The sequence below is a fragment of the Phascolarctos cinereus genome, unplaced genomic scaffold (genome assembly GCF_003287225.1).
Source record: "Phascolarctos cinereus isolate Bilbo 61053 unplaced genomic scaffold, phaCin_HiC Scaffold_3;HRSCAF=262, whole genome shotgun sequence".
Lineage (NCBI taxonomy): Eukaryota > Metazoa > Chordata > Mammalia > Diprotodontia > Phascolarctidae > Phascolarctos > Phascolarctos cinereus.
The window spans coordinates 244,575,182-244,582,119 of NW_027555736.1; positions in this window are offsets into that span (position 1 = coordinate 244,575,182).

Consider the following 6,938-nt stretch of genomic DNA (forward strand, 5'->3'; position numbering starts at 1 on the left):
ATTGTCTCTATGAATGAATGGATTTTCCACGCTGCACAGGAACACATACTAATTTTTGTTCCTATATTGAAACTAACTTAACAGCCATTAGAGGCTTTTAAAAGTAGGACACTTTCCTTACCCAGGAAGACAGTGTTAGCTGACAGATTGAGTGAGTAAGCATTTATAGATGGCTGCATCTTGTTATGTGTAGGGCAGGGGTAGAAGAAAATTAGTGTTCTTATGCCTGAATCCACTTACCTCTTGCCTCTCATACTCTGAAATGGCAAGATTCTCCATTCAGTCCCTTAGTGTAACTTTAGCCTTAAGAGAGGTAATAGGGAGCAAGGAGTTTAGCATCTGCCTACTTGGCCTTCCCTTGGTCCTAAGATGCTTAAACACTAAACCTAATGTCAAAGAGCCATAAATACTACCTTATCTTGCAGATCATGCCCCCTTCTTTATTTCTCTTAAAACATCTTTCCCCCCCAAGTAAATAAGCATTTATTAAGTGCCTACTATATGCTAGTCACACAGCAAGAAATCTTGGAGAAATATTAGTTCCGAAGTGTGCCAGTGATGGCTGTGTGATTCTGGCATGTAGCAGAATGAGGTTTCTCAAAGATTAATGAAAGTTGTCCAGAGGTAGATGATGGTATGAATACTTTCCCCTCCCCCCACTTAAAAGTGAAAATAGCAAGAAGGATGAATGATGTACAGTATATAGTAAATATGTGAACTTAAGAGAAAATACAAGAATCCTAGAATGTCTAGTGATAAAATTGTGGAAGGACTAGAACACAGCAAAAAAAATTATAGGATCTCAGGATTATAAGGGATCTTAGAAGCCATCTATCTAGTCCAACCCATATCTGACCTAGAAACCCCTTGGCAACATCTCCATTAGTTGGCCATCCAGCTGCTTAAAGCTCTTAAATAGGTACTATTTCCTGAAGCGGCCCTTTATATTTCTGTATCCATCTGTTGGGAAGTTTCTCCCTGCATTAATGCCAAATCTGCCTTTCTATAACTTAAACCCATTACTCCCAGTTCTGCCCACTTGGGTACCAAACAAAATGTTTAATCCTTCCAATTCAGCTTTTCAGACACATGAAGACTGTTGATGTTCCCAATGCCTCTTCATGCTAAACACTCTCAGTTCCTTTAGCCAGTTACTGTGAGGACATGTACTTGAATCCCTTCACCATTATGGAAGTTCTTCCCTGTATGCCCTCCAGCTTATCAGAGTCCTTTCTAAAATATGAAGCCTGTACTGTAAATGATCTAACCAGAGCAGAGAACAGTCACCTCTCTAGTCCTAGACCTTAAGTCTGTTGATATAGTTTTAAATTGCGTTAACTTATTTGGCCGACTCATGTTGATAAAACCTCATCTTTTCCCATAGAATTCTTGTTTAGTGACACCTTCCTTACCTTATATTTGGGTTAAAAAATAAACTTGATAAGTATGAGATTTAACAATTTTCCATATTTAAATTTAGATTCAACCCAATATTTTAGCCTGTCAAGGCTTTTTTTTTAATCCTATTATCCAGTGTATTTACTATCCTTCCCAGTCTTCTGAAAATTTAATAATTATGGTATCTATACTTTTTCCAAATCATTGATGAAAAATGGTAAATAGCACAGGTTCAAGCACAAATTACTAGACTCTGTACTGGGAACCTTATTCCAAGTTGACTTCCAGCCATTACTAATCCATTTTCTGGATACAGTTAATCAACCTGTCCAAAATACAACTAACTTCTTGTGCTCATCTGCATTTCCATGATATAAGTAAATTTAGTTTGGCATGACTTGTTTTGATGCTTTGTGCACACTACTTGTTCTTATAGGTGTTAAGAATCCTGCTTTAATAACATTTTCTATGATTTTGCCAGAAATAGGTCAAACTATAATTTGTAAATGGTACTCTATTTTTCTGAAAATTTGGATAACAACATTTGCCCTTTTCTAGTGTGGTGGCACTTCTTCCACTCTCCAGGATCTTTCAAAGAAAAGAGTGGCTCAACAATCCCATTCTCCAGTTCTTCCATTACACTTTGATGTAATTTGCCTGGTCGTCCTGACTTGGCATCAAAAGTACAAGACACTCTTATTATCTTTTTACCTATCCTGGGATTCAGCTTCCTAGCAACCATTTTTTCATCCTTTTCAGTCCAAAGATCATTCTTTGGTAGAGAAAACAATAAAAACTAGTCCAAGAGTTGTGCCTTATTTCTAATCCATTATCATCATCATCCTGCCTAGGATGCCCTAGCCCCTCTTTGATTCTTTTTTCTCCAAAATTATTTTTATTCTTTGTAGTTTGTTTTAATTTCAAGTTATGACCCAGAAAATTCTCAACAAAATTAGCATTTCCACATAAAATAAGTCTAGGAAAATAGAATGACATATGAAACTGTGCACCTATCACATGTAGTTTTTTAAGAATATATAAGTTTAACTGTTAGTAAAAACGTTGCTCTGCTTGTCTGTGATTCAGTAAGGTTTTTATAAAGGACTTTTTTTTTAAGCTAGGCAATGGGGTTAACTGACTTGCCCAGGGTCACACAGCTAGGCCAGATTTGAACTCAGGTCGTCCTGAATCCAGGGCCGGTCTCTATCCACTTTGGCCTTTTGGTTGAACCTAGTATTCACTGCTAGTCTCAATACATTGTGTTCCAGTGCTCCTCACACTTCTCATACAGGTCATCTCACCCATTCATTTTCTGTCACCTGCCCTTCCTTCTGTCTTTTGTGCATGTCTTTGTAAAACTGAAGAAGACAGTCCCTTCACTGACATTGGTCTCTCCAGACGATGCCTTTTCCTTCCAACTGGAGTTGAGATCTGTAGAACATCCCAAGGATCACAGCACAATAGGCAGAGATGATGCTTACAAAGGAATGGTAAACTAGTCACGGTTAGTACTTTAATTCCAAAATTCCACAACTGCACCACAAAAAGTCAAAGACAACATCAGACTACTAGAAAGTGACATGTGTGCACACTTTTAAATATCTGTAGATAAACATAGAGAACATTGCTACATCTCTTAATTCTTCCTACGGTCTCTAATGATAAGAAAATTATTACTTTTGCCCCATTTTTTCTTGTTTTCAACCCTAGTAAGTTCTGGGAGGGCCTAACTTTAGGCCTGTCTTATTGCCTGGAGTGGGATAGAAATGAATGGAGCCTTAAGAAATGCCAGCAAGTTGAATTGACTGCTCACTGGAATTTGCAGTTGTAGTTTCCTGTAAAATCCTATGAATTAACTCTCCCGATCCATGTTCCCAAGAAATATATTCACACACAGTCTCAGCAGAATCAAGGGAAAGAACAATGGGTTTGGAGTCAAGAGGACGTGGATTCAGATCCCACCTCTACCACTATATTACTTCTTGGGATCTCAGTTTCCCCATCTATAAAATAAAAGATTGGACTAAATGGCTTCAGTAGCCCTTTTTATCTCTACATCAATGAGCTGCTCTTCCTCGGCCTGCCTATGTTATCTATGAGATCCTTAAGTCTGTATGTGGAAGCTAGGATTAAAGATGTCTGCTACCTTCAATTCTGTGCTAATAAGGCAAAAGCATAGAAAGAGTACTGTGATGGACTAGGAATTAAAAGTCCTAGTTCTACAAACTAATGAGCTTTGTAACCTTGGATAGCCTTTTACCTGTGGTCTTCCTTTGGCAGCTTGGTGGCATGGTGAATAGAGTGTTGGGCCTAGAATCAGAAGTCCTGAATTCAAATGCAGCCTCAGACACCTACTAGCTGTGTGACCCTGAGCAAGTCACATCTCAGTCTGCCCCAGTTTCCCCATCTGTAAAATGGTAATGATAATAGCACCTACCTAGCAGAGTTGTGAAATTCAAATGAGATAATATTCATAAGGTGCTTTGCAAACTTAAAAGGCTACATATAAATGGTATTCATCTGTATAAATAACATTAACATAGTGTTTAAAGGTTTACAAAAGCACTGTATGTATATTATCCATTTTCTCAATACAAGTTTGTGACAAGCACCATAATATGTTGGATAGAGAAATGACCTCTCAGTCGAGGAAACCAGGGTTCCTACCTTGCTTCTGACACATAATGGTTTGTGTTACTCTGAACAAAGTCACTTAACTTTTCAGTTCCCCAACTAACTCCTGAAGAGACTGTAAATTGCAAAGCAAGCGTAATCATACCTGGTGGAAAGTTTCCTAATCAGGAGTTCCCAGTACCAATGAAATCACAGATGAAATCTTCCCCTTCTCTTCCTCCCCCCACCCCCAAAAAAATGCTGTGAAGTAGATAATAAATGTTATCCTTATTTTGCTAATCAAGAAATAAGCTCATAACCATGTAAGTAACTTGCCCATATTCACACAGTTTGCAAGTCTCAGAGGTGGGATTTGGACACAAGTCCTACCTGATTCTAAGCCCAGTGTTCTTTCCACTACACTGCACTGCCTCTATAAAATGAGGCTGCACCAAATGATCTCAAATCACTTCCAGCTCTATAACAGTATGATTCTCTATGCTACCATCTATAATCTGTATTCTACAATGCACATGAATAGTAAGCACATACATATTTTTAATTCCTTAAAAAAATTATAAAACAATCCTCAATCTGTTGTAGCCCCCTCCTACTTCTGCAGTGATAGTGAGAGAATAATGTAAAGAATGCAGGGGATGCTAAGAATCACAACTTTCAGATTATCTAGAAACAACTGTTTACACCGTAAATGTAATATCCTTGTCCAGTGACCAACAAGGGGGGTATATTACTGGGGAAAAATGAATTATGTCAATATTGACTTTTCACTATAAACGAAACCAAAAGAAGGAAGGAAGTTGCAGCTAAATAAAAGGATGACTTAAAGGTTCTCCTTTGTCAGACAACTAGAGGAAGTGGCATAGTTACTTTATGATGCAGCTAAAGAAATCAAGAAACATTATATAAGCACTCAATTATCTTGCATTGCATTGTAAGTAAGAAGCATTTGTAGAAAATCCATCAAGGAAATAATTGGTATTTACTTTCCAACATCTGATGCAAATGATTTACCTTCTAATAGAGAAATTCTATGAAGAATTCAATAAGGCTATCCAAATAAATACTTTAATATCCAGTGACTTTAATGCAAGTTGGAAAATGTGGTTTGGGAGTAAGAAACAAGCTAAATGCCTGTAGGCTAAACAAAAGCCTCACATCTAGATCATTAATATTCATTAATACTTTTTTCAAGAAGAGAGGTGATTGACAGTGGACATGATGAGTACTGAAATAACCACCAAAAAACAAAATTTATCACATTTTGACAGAAAACAGCTGATTACTGATAGGAGAATCCCTTTCCAAATCAACTGCCTGTATACAGTCAGACCACTGAAAAGTCCAAGGAAAAATAAATACTAAATTAGAATAAAAATGGAAATATGCAATTAAAATTATCTTCACTCACATGGCTACCATCCCAAATTAGACCCCAATTACTCTCCTGGACCACTGGAAAAGCCTCCAGATTGGTCCACTTCCAGTCTCTCCCTTCTCCAATTCATCCTCCACATGGTTGTCAAAAATACTCTTCCTAAACCACAGATCTGATGATGTCACTCCTATGCAAAAACTTGACTTCCCATTGCCCATGGGATAAAATAAAAGCCCATCCTGACAAAAAGCCCCTGATCTAACTGACACCTACCTTTCCAGCCTTATTCCATACTACCTCCCTTCTCAAACTCTACATCCCAGCCAAACAGAATTATGGACTGTTTCCTAAACTTGCTAGTCCAACTTCCATCACCATAAATGTATACGAAGTGTTGGCTATGCCTAGAACGACCCCACTGAATTTTCGTCACTCTCAGCATTCTTGTCTCCCTTCAAGTCTCAATTCAGATTCACCTTCCCCTCCATAAAGTCTTTTCGCATTCCCTTAGTTGTCAGTGCTCTCTCCTGCCTCAATTTTCCTTGTGCTGTACTTAATTGGTTTACACGTTTGTACACCCTCCCTCACCAAGCAGGATGAATATTCCTTGAGAGCAAGGACAATGTTATTTTGTCTTTGTATCTAGGATAGTGCCTTGCAAAGAGTAGGTACTTAGTAATTATTTGGTGAAGCGGCCTACTTAAAGCCAAATCCCTAAAGCATTTAAGGATGAAACTGAAAGGAGAACAGATAAAAAATGGGAAAGACCTGTCAAGACTTCTATGGGGTAAATCTCTTTTTCATCAATGGCAGTGGGGATGCCACATATAGACTAATTTAGCTGTATAAAGAAACCAAGAAGGAAAGAACAGCTGGACTAGACCAATTACATACAGAAAAAATCCACCTAAATACAATTCTAAGGATTTTGATAGGTCAAGATATCTGAAACAGGATACCAAATATCTTGGGGGAAAAAAATATGGGTGCTGGGATTGCTGAAAAAAAGTTATCAAGAAAACATCAATAATGACTGACCTGCATGTCTACTTTCCCATACCTACAAAAATCTTTTTGAGAATAACATACATATATATTTGGACATCCTTGATTAGGGAATGAATAGGAAAGAAAACGGCTTTTACAAACTGTTATACAGCAGGTCATATCTTTATAGTAATACAAATGACTGCAGCATGCAGTGAATATGATCCCACAGTGATTCTTTGTTGTTTACTGACTATAAAAAAGCCTTTGATGCAGTAGAGCAAATGCTGCCTTAGAGGCTCTCTTCCAACAAAGTATCTTCCCTGCATACATTAAAATCATGCAAAATTCCTTGATAGATGAAATAACAGATAATTGTGTCCAATAACCCTCCACATAAAGATATTAAAGCATATCAATCGGATATGTATGTTCACTGAATGTGTTTGCTAGTCTCTTGAACAATGTCCAGCACCTAATCTAAATTGGATAGGAATTCTCTGTAGATGTTTGCACAGAACATCATGTTAATCCTGTTATGTTT